The sequence below is a fragment of the Lissotriton helveticus genome, chromosome 12 (assembly GCF_964261635.1).
Source record: "Lissotriton helveticus chromosome 12, aLisHel1.1, whole genome shotgun sequence".
Taxonomy (NCBI): Eukaryota; Metazoa; Chordata; class Amphibia; order Caudata; family Salamandridae; genus Lissotriton; species Lissotriton helveticus.
The window spans coordinates 912,038,661-912,052,902 of NC_136073.1; positions in this window are offsets into that span (position 1 = coordinate 912,038,661).

Sequence of the window (14,242 nt, forward strand, 5' to 3'; positions counted from 1 at the left end):
AATGTTGTATTATGCTAAGAGTCCAACAATTATGCTTAAACAATTATGCACTGCTCTTTTGCATGGTTCTGAAGTAGATGTGAAGAATATTTGTGAAGGAATTGAGTTTTGATACTTTACTAGTAAAGAGAACAATGTTGAAATTGACCCAGTAGAAGAAGGTAATGTGGAAGAGAGTGTACAGATTTCCAGTACAGATAAGTTTCTCAAGGAAATTTCCACGTTTACGGTGAAATCAAGTGAGAGGCCTAATTTCACTTGTGTGTGTTGTCGACGGACTTATTATAAGAATGAGACTAAGTTAGTGGATTTATATGCAAAAAGTGAAATGGAAAACAATAGTGAATGGAAGGATTTTGCAACATACTTGATGGTAGAAAATTGTTTTGATTTGGGATCAGATCAACGTATGTGTACTTATTGTTTTAACAAATTAAATCAAAACCGGATGCCTGCTAGAGCAGTTCATAATAATCTGGAATTGGTTGACATTCCTTCTGAACTGAAGGATTTAAATACTTATGAATCTATTTTGATTCAAAGTGTCCATCCTTTTCAGGCTATTGTTAGAATGGAGCCTAAGACAGGGAAATTGCCTCCCTCAGATTTACAGAGAGGATTAAAGGGAAGAGTTGTTTATTTGCCTCTAGATTTGAAGAAAAATATTGATACAATTGGTGTAGACAAAGTGGAAGAGGAACCTCTGGTTATCCTAGTTAATGGGGATCCGACAAAGAGTAAGAAAATCTGGCAAGATTTAGTGGATGTTAGGAAAGTCAAAAATGCAACGTTGTATTTGATGAAAAACAATGAGTACTACAAGAATGTATGTGTTGCAGAAGACGAACTAAGTGAAGAAGAGGACAGCGATTTGTGTGCTGGACAAATAGAGAAAGTAGATGCCTCTAAAAATGAAGAAATATATGAACATTATAGTGTTCATCCTTTGCATTCTAAAGAAGTCATGGGGGATGCTATTGAGTTGTTTCAAATGAAACAAGCCAAAGGAAGTCCCATTAGTGTTTGGGAGGAAAGTTTGGAAGCTCGGTGTTTCCCACAGTTATTTCCAACAGGTCGAGGAGGAAGATATGATGAGCGACCTGATCAAATTCCTGCTTCTGAATACCGGACTTTACGATTGTATGCAGAAGATCCTAGGTTTCGTCAATGCATTCCCTATTTGTTTCATCTACTGTATGAAAATGATCTGTCTGGACTGTCTTATGCAGTGAACCACATCCTGAAAAGTGGTGTACAGCTGCAAAATATCTCGGCAAGGGACTTTATGGATAAAGTCAATGTGCAAGACAGTATTTTGGATTCTCACCTGATTAATCTCATGGCATGTCAGCGTGGTACTAATGAGTATTGGTACCGTCGTCATGGTGACTTAAAATGTATGCTGAGGAACTTAGGAACTCCCACATGGTTCCCCACTCTCAGCTGTGCCGAGTATGGCTGGGAAGACTTACTTGAATTTCTACGAGAGGCAAATCGAAACATTGAAAATATCGAATTCAAGACACCCGGAAAACTGTGCTCTTTGGATCCAGTCAATGTATGCAGGTACTTCAATCATAGATTTGAAGCTATGATGTCTTTCATTACGAACAAGAAAAATCCACCTCTTGGAGAGGTGTTGGATTTCTTCTGGAGAAAGGAGTATCAAGCAAGAGGTGCTCCTCATATACATATGCTGCTATGGATCAAAGATGCACCCAAATTTGGAACAGATCCGGATGACTTAGTGATGAGTTTCATAGAACAGTATTCTACATGTGCTGTTCCAAACACAAAGGAAGACAAAAGTTTAAGAGAACAAGTTTTACGCTTTCAAAACCATCGTTGTGGAAAGTACTGTCGTCGTAAATTCAGAAACAAGGACAAGTTCTACACAAAATGTCGTTTTGGGTTTCCACGATCAGTGATATGTAAAGGAAGAGTGAACAATTTGATGTCTTCGCTGTGACATGATGTGATGAGGAAATCACCCAAAAATACATACAATTTAAAAAGAAACGAAGAGTCCAAGTACATCAACGACTACAACCCAGTGATTTTGTCCATGTGGAATGCTAACATGGATATTCAGTTTGTGGCTGACAACTGTATGGCTGTGGCTCGGTATGTGACGTCTTATATCACCAAAAAAGAAAAGACAGAACTGAAGGATATGTGGGATGACATTTCACATGAGAAGAGCCTCAGTAAGAAGTTGTACAGTTTCAGTCTAAAGATGTTGTCGCATCGAGAAATCGGAGCATACGAATATTCAGATCGGTTATCTTCAGCAAGTCTCTATGCCAAATCTAGGAGTATAATTTGGGTGAGTCTTGGACTTGCTGCAACACGTAATCGAGTTCTGAAACCTGTACAGGAGATTGAGTATTTGGCGGAGAAGGAGCCAAACAGTACAGATATTTTGAAGACCAAAATGTTATATTATCCAAATAGAAGCAGTCACCTCGAGAATGTTTGTCTGTATGAGGTTCTACAAAATTACATATTCAAGAGGAACATCAAAGAAGATATTGATAAAGGAGTGTATGCTGTAATTGGAAGTGAGGGATGTCTGGTCAAGCAAAGAAAATGCCAATTGGTAAATCATCGAAAATTGAGTTGCGAATCTCCTGAAAGAAAAGAGTTTTTCTATTTAGCTCTTTTGCAACTTTTCAAGCCTTGGCGTGCAGAAGAGGAACTGCTTGGAGATTTCCTCTGTTATGAAGATTCTTTCAATGCAGCCAAGGAGACCATAGAATGTCCTGTTTTTCTAAAATATCTAGAAATGTTGAATGCAGAAATCGAGCAGGAAGCAACAATTGCAGCCGAGATTGCTAGGGATAGTTCTCAGGACAGTCAGAGTTCCACTTCATTGAGTCAGGATCCACTAGGAGGACCAGTTATCGAAAATGAAGCTGCCACTGCCATGATTGCAGTGGAAAGAGCCATGGAACAAGCTCAGGAGGATGTGGTTAACTTAGAAGATTAGGAAAGACAACTCAACGTTGAGCAGAGGAAAATATATGACAAAGTTACCAACCAAATTGATCATGGATTAAGTCATGAGAAGAAAGAGTGCTCATGTACGTCGTTGAAGCCTGTCCGACTGTACGTGAGTGGAGAAGCAGGAACTGGAAAAAGTTTCCTCATTAAAGCAATTTCATGTTATTTGCAGAAAAGGACTGAGTCATCGCTGTCTTGTGTTGTCACCGCTCCAACTGGACTGGCAGCACATAACATTAAAGGTATTACTTTGCATCGTCTACTGATGCTGCCAGTGGAGCATGATAACAAATTACAATAGAGTCTTGAGGAAAATAAAACTTCTTATCATTGACGAAGTAAGCATGGTTTCCAATGTCATGCTTGCCTTTGTGCATTTGAGAATGCAAGAAGTTCTTAAAACAGAGTATGATGTGTTATTTGGTGGCAAACACATCATTGTTTTCGGTGATCTTCTGCAGCTGACACCAGTGAAAGGACAACCAGTGTTTAAACTACTTACGCATGAAGATACCAGGAAGTGCCTAGGGAGCATTGGCAACGTTAATATATGGTTAAACTTCAATTATGCTGACCTGCGTGAAAATATGCGTCAAGCGAAGGATGAAGATTATAAGAATATTCTACAAGATGTTAGAATCGGAAAAGTGACCGAGCATGGGAAGGAAGCTTTACATGCACGATTATTGTCAAATTTGTATCCAGATGAAGACGTTCTGACAGAGAATATTTTTCAGAAAATTACTGAGAAGAAATCTGGGATATGTTTGATGCCAACTGTGCAAGAATGTTCCATCTTCAACAACAAAATGTTGAATTTAGAAAACCAAGACATAGTGAAACTGGAAGCTATTGACCGAATTGAGCATATGGGAGCAACAATTATTTTGTATGAAAATTAGAAATCTAAATTGGATTCATTAGAGAAGACTATATCTAAAACTGCGGGTTTTGAAAAGACTCTGAATGTGTGCTTAAATTGCCGTATCATTTTGAGAAGAAATTTAAATGTTGAAAGAGGTCTGGTAAATGGATCAATGGGTAATGTTGTTGGTTTTGTGAATTACAAAAATAGAGATGGAATTGAAATTTTAAAAATTAAATTTGATGGCATTGAGGATGTACAGCAAATTGGTCGTTGCTCTGCTAGGTTTTTGCTTGTTAAAGACTTATATGTTCGCCGTAAGCAGTTTCCTGTTTGCTTGGCATATGCGGTGACAATCCATAAATCGCAAGGTTTAAGTGTAAACAGTGCTTTGGTGAATATTGGCAGTTCTGTGTTCAAGGAGGGTATGGCTTATGTGGCATTATCACGAGTCAGAACTTTATCTGGATTGTACTTGATTGAGTGTGATGAGACAAACATTTGTGCAGATCTAGATTGTGTTAAGGAATACAATAGGTTAAGAAGAGAGTATGCGCCACATTTGCCTCAATATCCTTTATTTGAAAAACGTGTGGTAGGCCGGAAACGAAGAAATGTGACCAATAGTAGGGAGGTTGTAGCAAAAAGACGAAAAGATGATGAACCTGAAATTGTAAGCAGAAAGAAAATGGATGCTGTTCAAGATGTGGTTGGTTTTCAATTTGAAAATAGTTCTGGTGTCAACTGCTATGCTAATGTAGTGGTTAATGTTGTCTTTTCTCTAGAAACTTTAAAAGAAGAGATTGTGGTCAATTCGGATCAAAGATTTTGCTGTTTGTTGACTTCTGTGTTAGAGAAATGTAGCACTGATAGAAGAAAAAAAGAAAGTGTGTCTGAAATTCGAAATCTCTTAGACAAATGTTCAGATCAAACGCAATTCTCTCAAAATATTCAGCAGGATTGTCAGGAGTTTTTAATGTATATGCTTGATGTTTTACAAGATGAAGGTGTAGATGTAGATTATCTGTTTGGCCTTTCTTATCAATGGCAGCATGACTGCGAGAACTGTAGGCTATCAAGTACTACTAGTGTAGACTCAGAAAGATTTATATATTTAACTTTGCCTGACAGTAAATCAGTATCCTTTAATAAGCTAGTAAAAGCAGCCGATCAAAACATGGAGTGTAGCCAATGTAAGTCTGCAATGCTGTCCACATTATTTATACGAAGTTATGGCCAGTATGTCATTTTAATGTTCCAATGATGTAGACCTGATGGAACGAAATTGACAACTTTAATTAAAAATTTTGTGGCTTCGGAGTTGTCAATATCAGGAAGGACTTTTGTAACTGCAGCAATTATATATCATGACGGTCCTTCAACAACTTCAGGACATTACACAGCTTATTTAAAATCTGGAAAAGGCCTGTCATTCTGCAATGATTCTGTTTTGACTGTCAAACAACGTTTGCCTTTTGACTTAAAAAATTCTTACCTAGTGTTTTTACAACCAAAATTTTAGGGAAGGAAAGTGGCCTACGAAGATTGGAGCAGTTGATAAATTTTAGTCTGCTGTTTTAAATTGCTTTGTGAATAAGAGTGATCATGATAATTAAAAATTTAAAGTAGTCATAGAGGTACATAACTGGCCTATAATGATTCAAAGAGTTGATATGATTTACTCTGTTGTTTAAAATTGCTTTGTTAGTAACTGAGATCAAGTGAATGAAAAAATTGGAAAAGTAATAGAGGTAGTGTAAGTGTGCCTCATACTAAGATGTATCAATGTTATAGGAAATGTGAAATATGAGTACACTAGAAGGTGAGATATTATTAGTAGAAGATTGTGAAAGTGATTTTGGACGTTTTCTTTCTGAAAGTCGGGGAAAAAGAAAATGACGGGATTTGCTTTGAGGAATTCGAAGAGATTAAATTGGCTCTTACACGATATGGCCTTGAGGAGAAGTGTGGTAGAGAGCAAAAAGTCATTCATTGTTTCTAACATATTACTCAAAAAGAAAGAGCTTTTCTTTCAGAAACTGGCGGGTACAGATTTTTTAGAGCACAACAGAGTATAAACTGTTCATCGCATATCATTCGACATCATGGAAAGTAAGTGTAGTTTTGATGAGTTCTGATTTCTGATTTGTTATATTATTTGGTTTTTTTAAACACAATCATTTTGATTGTGTTTTTTTCCCCCGCTGTTATATGATGAATACCTTCAACTCACTGTTTTTAGTGAAATTTGATATATTCTGAGAACAGCAAAAATAAACCATTTAATATGTATAATTAATTCTATATTTTGTATTGTGATTTTTAATTTATACTCATCTTCTCTCATGCTTACTTGTCTTTTACTACCTTATATCAATTCTCTTTACATACTCACATTGCCTTTTGTTTTATTCTCTTTCACCCTTGACCTCTAACTCCACTTATCTTTCAACCTTTGTTTCCTTATTCCAACTCTGCCTTTTTCTTTTCTCTCATGCACCAGCTTTTAGACCCTCTGCTTCGGTTCTCTTTTCCATTTTTTCTCCCTTTTGTTTTCGAAATTAAATAATTTTGGGTTCTCCTTTTTTGTTGCAATCAGTTACTTTAACTCACCTTCACTCATTTATCTTTCTTTGTTGCTTCACTTAGTCTGTATCTGACACTCTTTCCTTCACTTTCTGTGTCCCCTCTCTCCCTCACTCTCTTTTCCTTATTCACCCTTTCCTTATTTAGTTTACTTTACTCACATTCTTTTAGTTTCTTACACATCTTTAGTTTATTTTTCTCTTGTATCCTTCTTTTCTGTCACTGAATCTGTCCTCCTTTTTATTCACTTAGTAATTTATTCTATTTCTATTTCTTTTTTACTCTGTCTGTCTTTCACTGTTACTTTATTTTCCTTTCTGAATGTTTATCTCTAACTTTATTTCTTTGTAAAATTGTATGATTTTCAACCTTATGCCTTGTCTTTTCTATTTTTTAAATACATGTTTTAATATTTTTCAAATTTTTCTTCTTTCTATCACAGATTGAAATTAAAACAATTATAAGTGATGGAGTTAACAACAACTATAAAGTAAGTATTTAGTACTTTTTCCCAAACATCTCTATCACATTCAACTTCTATTACTTCCACTGCTTTATTTCCTTAACCCTCAGTTTCCTTCCTTTGATTTTTCCCTCATTCCTTTTCAATTACTTACTTACTCCACTCCTTCCACTCCTTTTGTCAGTCCCTCTGTTCTCTCAGTTCCTCACTCCTTTTCACTCAGTCCGTCTCTCTAACACAAACTGTCACTGTCTCTTCACTCTTTTACTAGTTGTTCTTTATGCTTTTTCTCTGTAGTTCAAGCACACTATCTTATTTTCATTTTTTTGCTGCTTCAATTATTCTTTTTCTATCACTTCTTCTTTTCTTCTTTCTGTTTTTTCTCTCTGTCATTCCACATGTTTTAATCCTATTTACTTTCACTCACTGTTTTTTTAACACCTTCTCTCAGGGTTGTTGTTTTAGTCCCGTTCTATCCCTACCTCTTACTCCACATCTTTTATTCTCTTTCTTTTTAATTTGAAGATTCATTCACATTCTCCAAGTAACTCTTGTTTATTATTCTTCTACACTCTTTTTTTCTTTCACTTCCTTTTCTATTTTTTTTTCCCAATTTTTCCCTCTTATAACTTTTCTTTGTATAATTATCTATTATACAGTATCTCTGTGTTACTCCCTCTAGCTGTCTTTCTTTTAACATTATTCTCTCTGTCTCCTTCCCTTATATTCACTCTTGATTTTTTTTTCTTTTTTTTTTGGTTCGCTTCCGGTTCGCGTACCGGCGCGCGAACCAGGAAGCGAATCCAAAAAAAAAAAATTGCAAGAGTGCTAAACATTTTAGCAATTTTTTTATAAATGGGAGGTAGTTCTGAAAAGAACTTTTTTTTTAATTGTTTTTGTTGTTTTATATTTTTTTTATTATTTTTCTGAACATTTTTCTTTGTTGTATTTTTGGAACAATTTTAAATTGTTTTTTTTTTTGGAGGGGGAACAATGAAAAACAGGCATTAGAAACGGCTCAACAGGAGCAAAAAAAAAATCACTTTTTGGGGCGTTTTGAGCACTTGTGATTTTCAAATGCTCCGTTCATTAAGATTACACTCATCTCCCCGTGGCAAAGTAGTCCTCCACAATAAATACACACCAGCTTGATGTGCTGAAAATTGCTCTGATTATTGAGGACCGTCTCCCTCGCCTCTGGTCCCGAAAAACTTTCCTGTGTTGAGGTGGTGGCCACATGAGTTCGTGGGTTTTCACGCAAGTCACGCACCTCAGCCACGCTGTAATTTATTGGATGCCACCTTTGCATGTGGCGATGCATGGTATAGTTCCCAAAGCTATATTTTTTATCTGTGCCTCGGGACAGAACTTCTTTACAGATCAGGCATGTGACATGATGGGCATTCACTTTCTTTTGGCCTTCTGGAAATGAAAAAAATTGCCAAATGAAATTGTTCTTATGGTGGGATTTCCGGGGCTGTTCAGGCAAGAATACTCTTTCCTCTACCTCCTCTTCCTCTTCTTCCTCCTCTTCCTCAGGGTTGGGAAGGAACTGGGTAGGTGGTCCTTCCTTCCTAGGAGGTGGTGGTGGTGGTGGGGGTGCACCAGCTGCAGCTACTAATGAAGCCATCTCTTATTAATCAAAATAGGTCTTCCTCTCACAAAGTTGAAAGTCAGAGTGAGAAAAAAGGTGGGGGCTTTCATCATTTGGGAAAAAAAATGTTCTAAACCATTGAAAAGTGTAATTTTTAGGTCACATGACCTAGCCTTACATCATTAGGAAATCAAAAGTGAAATGAACCAATGAAAAGTTTTATTAACAAGTCACATGACCTGTTACGCTTACGTTACGCGCTCCGCGGCGCGCCCCGGATCGCTTCCGGGGTGCTGCGCTTCGCGTCTCGGTTCGCGCTCCACGCCGCGCCCCGGATCGCTTCCGGGGTGCTGCGCTTCGTGCCTCAGTTCGCGCTCCATAGCACTTCCGGGTGCGCTAACGCGGCGCGTCATAAGACACATTACGCGACAACGCGATACGCCACGCTTACGCGACGCGTCACGATGTTGTTTTCTAACGCGGTAGTTGCGCAAACGGAACGTTTACCGGTTCGCGGCACCAAATTGTGATGTCATTTGAGATGTCATCAGTGATTTCATCAGTGATATCATTTGAGATGTCATCAGTGATGTCATCAGTGATGTCACTGACCATGTCATGAATGATGTAATATGTGACATGATCAGCAGTGGATTGCGGGTGCGCGATATATAGTTAGTGCAACTAACTATATATGCGAATTTCAATGGTTTTGTGTGAGTAAAATAAGGTTTTGTAAATGCTAATTCCTAACTATATATAGTGTATAACCTATGGTTTTTTCAGTGAATATATATATATATAATATATATATATATATATATATATATATATATATATATATATATATATAGTCACCGGTAGGTATCTATAGTTAGGACATTGTTTCCATAGGAAAATAATTGTTTGAACAATCTACATGATTTTCTTTTTTTTTAAGTGTCAAAGTAGGTACTGTGTGTCATGGAAAGTTTGGGGGTGATCCGTGCAGTGAGGACTGGGAAATAGGGGCCCGAAATAAGGGTGCATTTGTAATGTTAATACCCTTAGGAACTCGTTGCAAAACTTACAGCCCAACTGTTGGACGAAATTACACCAATTTTGGCCGAAAGGTGAATGTTGTTATGCAGATTGTGTCTTTTGTTAATTAGTGTAAATTCATTTGGAAGTTTTTCAGAAATTTGAGAAAAAAAGATAGATATATCTCTGGTAGCAAAGCCTTCTGAAAAAAAAGAATCTCATGCAGGGAAATGCACCGCTCTGATTTGCTGCCAACACTCCAACCAGGAATTGTTGGCAGCATCTTGGGATTCTGCTTCAGCTGGTCCCAAAAAAGGTGAAAATAAAGAAAAGCGGGCAGGGTAGGAATACCCTGACAGCCAAGCCATGGTTTAGTGGTCTCCCTGGGACCCTACTACGGCATGCCAGCATTTTTTTTTAATTGCTGCTAAATCGTGATATTTGCAAATTTGTGTCAACATCTTTTTTTTAAAGGCAAGCTCGGGCTTCCACTCTTGTTTTAAAATAACCTCCGGGCTGGGTCAGGTCCCGGGGACATAATGTAAATATAGGAGGGGGGTTGTTGTTCGAAATTTGGTTATGTCCTTATTAGTTAATGGTAATAGACCGTAACAAAAAGCCGTTCTAATATGGCGGTTCTATTTGCACTCTTGAATCAGTGGCAATGTTCCACAGCTTTCCAACAGGTGTGGTTCACGATGCATGTTACGCAGGGGCCGGGCGCGGTGAGATAATGATGGCAGATGCCGTCCCTGCGCTTGAGTAGTTATAATAAAAGTTTTACCTCTGACACCATGGATCAAACAGCGGTATTTTTGATTCAGAAGTCTTTTTAATTGACTCTGTAAATCTTATTGCTTATTTTTGATTTTTTATTAACTTTTATTGAAAAAGGTTAGCTGCACTCACACTCTACACAGAGTGATTTCTCAAATCTTCATACATTCAATTTTTGCACATAATATATAGAGTGAATACTATTTACAAGATGAAAAAACAAATTAATTCATTAAACTCATGAATACTAAATCAAATGTTAATGTTAATGTTAATGTTAATGTTAGGCTGCATTTATAAAGCGCACTGACACCGGAGGTTTCCTGGCGCTGAGATTGAAATTGGGGCAGGAAAAAGAGCTAGTAAGAGTTTGAGAAGAGCCAGGTCTTTAAGCCCTTTCTGAAGCTCAGCAAGGTGTCAGAGGTTTTAATGTGTGGGGGGATGGAGTTCCACAGCTTGGGTGCCAGGAAGTTGAATCTCCGGCCGCCCAATTTTTTTAACTTGAACACTGGGGAGGTAAGAAGATGAAGGTGGGCAGAGCGGAGGTTGCGGGTCGGACGATGAGGGTTGATGAGGGATTTCAGGAAGGTCGGGCAGTTGGTGTGCTGTGCTTTGTAGGTTATGCATCCGATTTTGAAGGCGGCCCTTTGCTCAATGGGAAGCCAGTGCAGCTTGGCCAGGAGAGGTCTAGCAGATTGCCATTTGGGGACTTTGCATATGAGCCTTGCTGCCTGGTTCTGCACCATCTGGAGACGGTGGAGCAGGGACCTGGGAAGGCCCCAGTAAAGGGCGTTGGAAAAGTCAAGACGGGAGAGTACGAGGGAGATGACAATTTGCACCAAGGCCTCGTGAGAAAGCAGATGAGTAATTTTCCGGATTTTGCGAAGCTGGAACATACTAGCAGAGATAATGGCTCCAACATGAGTTTTCAAGGAAAGATCTTTATCAATGGTGACACCCAGGCTTTTTACTGAACTCGATGGAGTAGGGGCAATGCCCAGTTCAGCTGGCCAGAATTGGGGTCCCCAATGGGCAGAGCTAGTACAAGGCAAGAGGAGTTCTGTTTTTTCCGGATTTAGTTTAAGCTGATTAGACATCATCCATTGTTGGATGTGCAGCATTACAGCCTGGAAATTGGATGTCGCATCCGGGGTGTCTAAGGGAAAGATGATCTGCATATCATCTGCATAGTTGAGGACAGTGCAGTTCCAGTTGCCAAGTGACTGAATTAGCGGGCGAAGATACAGATTAAAAAGCAGAGGTGAAAGGGAGGATCCCTGAGGGACTCCGCAGGTGGTGGGTACCTGGGTTGCAGTGAAAGGGCCTAGGTGGACTGTTTGCAATCTGCCAGAAAGGAAGGACTTAATCCAATCCTGTGCAGGGCCCTGGATGCCTGCTTGTCCGACACGGTGGAGTAAGATGTCATGATCCACCGTGTCGAACGCGGCCGAGAGGTCCAGAAGGATTAGTGCCTGGGGGGACCCTCTATCGGCATTCTCCCGAAGGGTATCGAAGACTTTTACAATGACTGCCTCGGTAAATCATTTACAAAACACATATATATATACATTCATGTACTCAAGATCAAGTCCTACTCGTTTGCTAGAGTAGCGTTATTCGTTTCTTAGCACTTCTTATTAATTGGTCCTGTTGGAGTTCAGAGTCTATTTATTTAAGTCAATATACCGGAGAGCTCATACAGTTCAGCTCCTCTAATTACTATAGATCTTATCATCCTGGTATATTGTGCTCTAATCCTCCATTGAAAATGGCAACGCTTTTCGATCTTAGTGGTTGTGGACCTCTTGTTCAATAGAAGGTCTTCATCAGGGCGTAGTGTGTTGCGTAGGACAGTTTTTTTTAAAAAAAGACAATAAAAAAAATCGTAGTAACTTAAGTGTTCCGTGTGTTTCTATTTACATGTGCTAGTCTGTTTAATGTACCTCATCGAATTACATACTGTTGATTGTATAGGGGGAAGGACGGGAAAATATTCTTTAGATGTGGTGATCTTTTGTTTTCCTGTTTTAAGAAGAGGGAGGTCAAGAGTTAGGTTCTGTCTTGTTTTTAGTGCTATTTTATCATATTGAGTCATAAATTAAATATTGAGAATAGTAACGTACCAGGATGAGCTGGATTTCTAACCAGTCGTTTATTTTCGTGCTGGTTCCTTCTTTTTTTTGTGGAGAGGTTTGTTATCCGCTGCAAGTAAAATATGTGTATATAGTTATATGTTCTTGAAGTGACCTGGCGTTATTTCGTAAGTTAGAGCGCCCTTTGTTGTCAACAATGTCCGCCCCGATTGTTTTCAGCAGATTTGTTATTACTGTTGCCCATTTTTACTTAAGCCTCAGGTTGAATTGACTTGCATAGAATGTTTGTCCCATTTACATTAAAACAGTCATTTCTTAGTTGTTTTCGCTGCCCTTTTAGAACATTATTCCTCACCGCCGACAAATGCCTTTCCCCTCGCGGGTCTGCTTGTTGCCCTTGCATTAATCGCCCATTGTTTTACCTATTTAAAGTTGGTGCGGGCTTTCTTCTGGTAATCCGTTTCTTTCCTCGCTGTTTCGGCAGTTAGGATCTTCCTGCTTCTTTACCGTTCATTCGGCGTCTGACCTCATTGCAGTGCGTTATGTTGGATGACTCACACGACGCCCCTTATTGCTTTGTTCTGCGTATTTCATTGGCTTGTAGGTCAAAGGCCCTCCTTCTTTGGATGGTACTGATGTGAGGCGGGAGTCTCGTGATCGAGATTACGTTCTTGCACATTTTTTTATTTTTTAGCGGTTTATTTTTGACTGCCCTCTTTTCAATGAGCACTATTTATTTGTTGTTGAGGCATTATTTCTTTTTCTATTATTTCCAGTTTACAGAGTAGATTACCCTACTTCAGTAAGCATTATTTCTACGCGCATGCTTGTTTTGTTTAGATAGAGGCGCATGCGCCTTGAGGGTGACTCCGCAGTAGTTTTTTATATTCTCCTTCGTCTAGGGACCTCAGCTTTCTACATGCTTTACGCTGAAATTTGTGAGTTGCTGTAAAAAGGGTTGCGATGTCATGTACTCCTGGTCATGTATTTTGAACTTAACATTGTGTAATGTTCGCATTGGGCATTAGTCCTCTGGAGTATGCATGATGTGATTTTAAATTGGGCACGTGTACAGTAATTATAATTCCCACATGGTTTATTTCAATGATTTATGCACGTCCCTTGCCTCTTCTCTTCCGTTGTGTTCACGCTTGCTGTATATTTCCATTGTTTTGCTCATCCGTTACTGATGTATTTCCTTCCCTTTTGTTTTCCTTAATACAACCTGTGTTTGAGATTTCTGAATGTCTGATCACTCCTGTGATGTCTGATTTCTCCTCCATTCTTGTTCCATGTGTGAAGTATTTTTTTTTAAAAAAGATCTTCGATTAAAAATGGCGGGATATTTTCCCATTATGTTTTCATATGTGCACTGTTCTGGTAAGCTCTCCATGTTCATTGTCCTTAGGCCTTTTCTGATGTATGCTGTCTTAGCATTTCTTAGCTACAGTTGGTGAGTTCTGACATCTCGTTTAGACCGTTGTTAGTGGTGTCCAGGAATAGTATGAATTTAGCTTCTGTTTTTGACAGGATATTATCAATGTCTTTTCCCGCGCTTGAAGCATTGGCGGGAGATGGTGGATTTTCATGGTGATCGGTTTCTGGGCATATACGGCCACTGTTGCGGGTAAGCAGGGACATATAGGTGTTCTCAATATGTGCGATATTATAACGATAAGGGGTGGGATAAGCTCTATATAATGGATTGTGCAGTTATTATCAGTTGCTTTTATTCGGGTAAATCTTTATGGTTATGGGATAAATACAAATAGAATTTAACTGTAAGCATTGATATTATAAATATTTATTATATGAATTGATGACCACTAGAAATGTGTTTA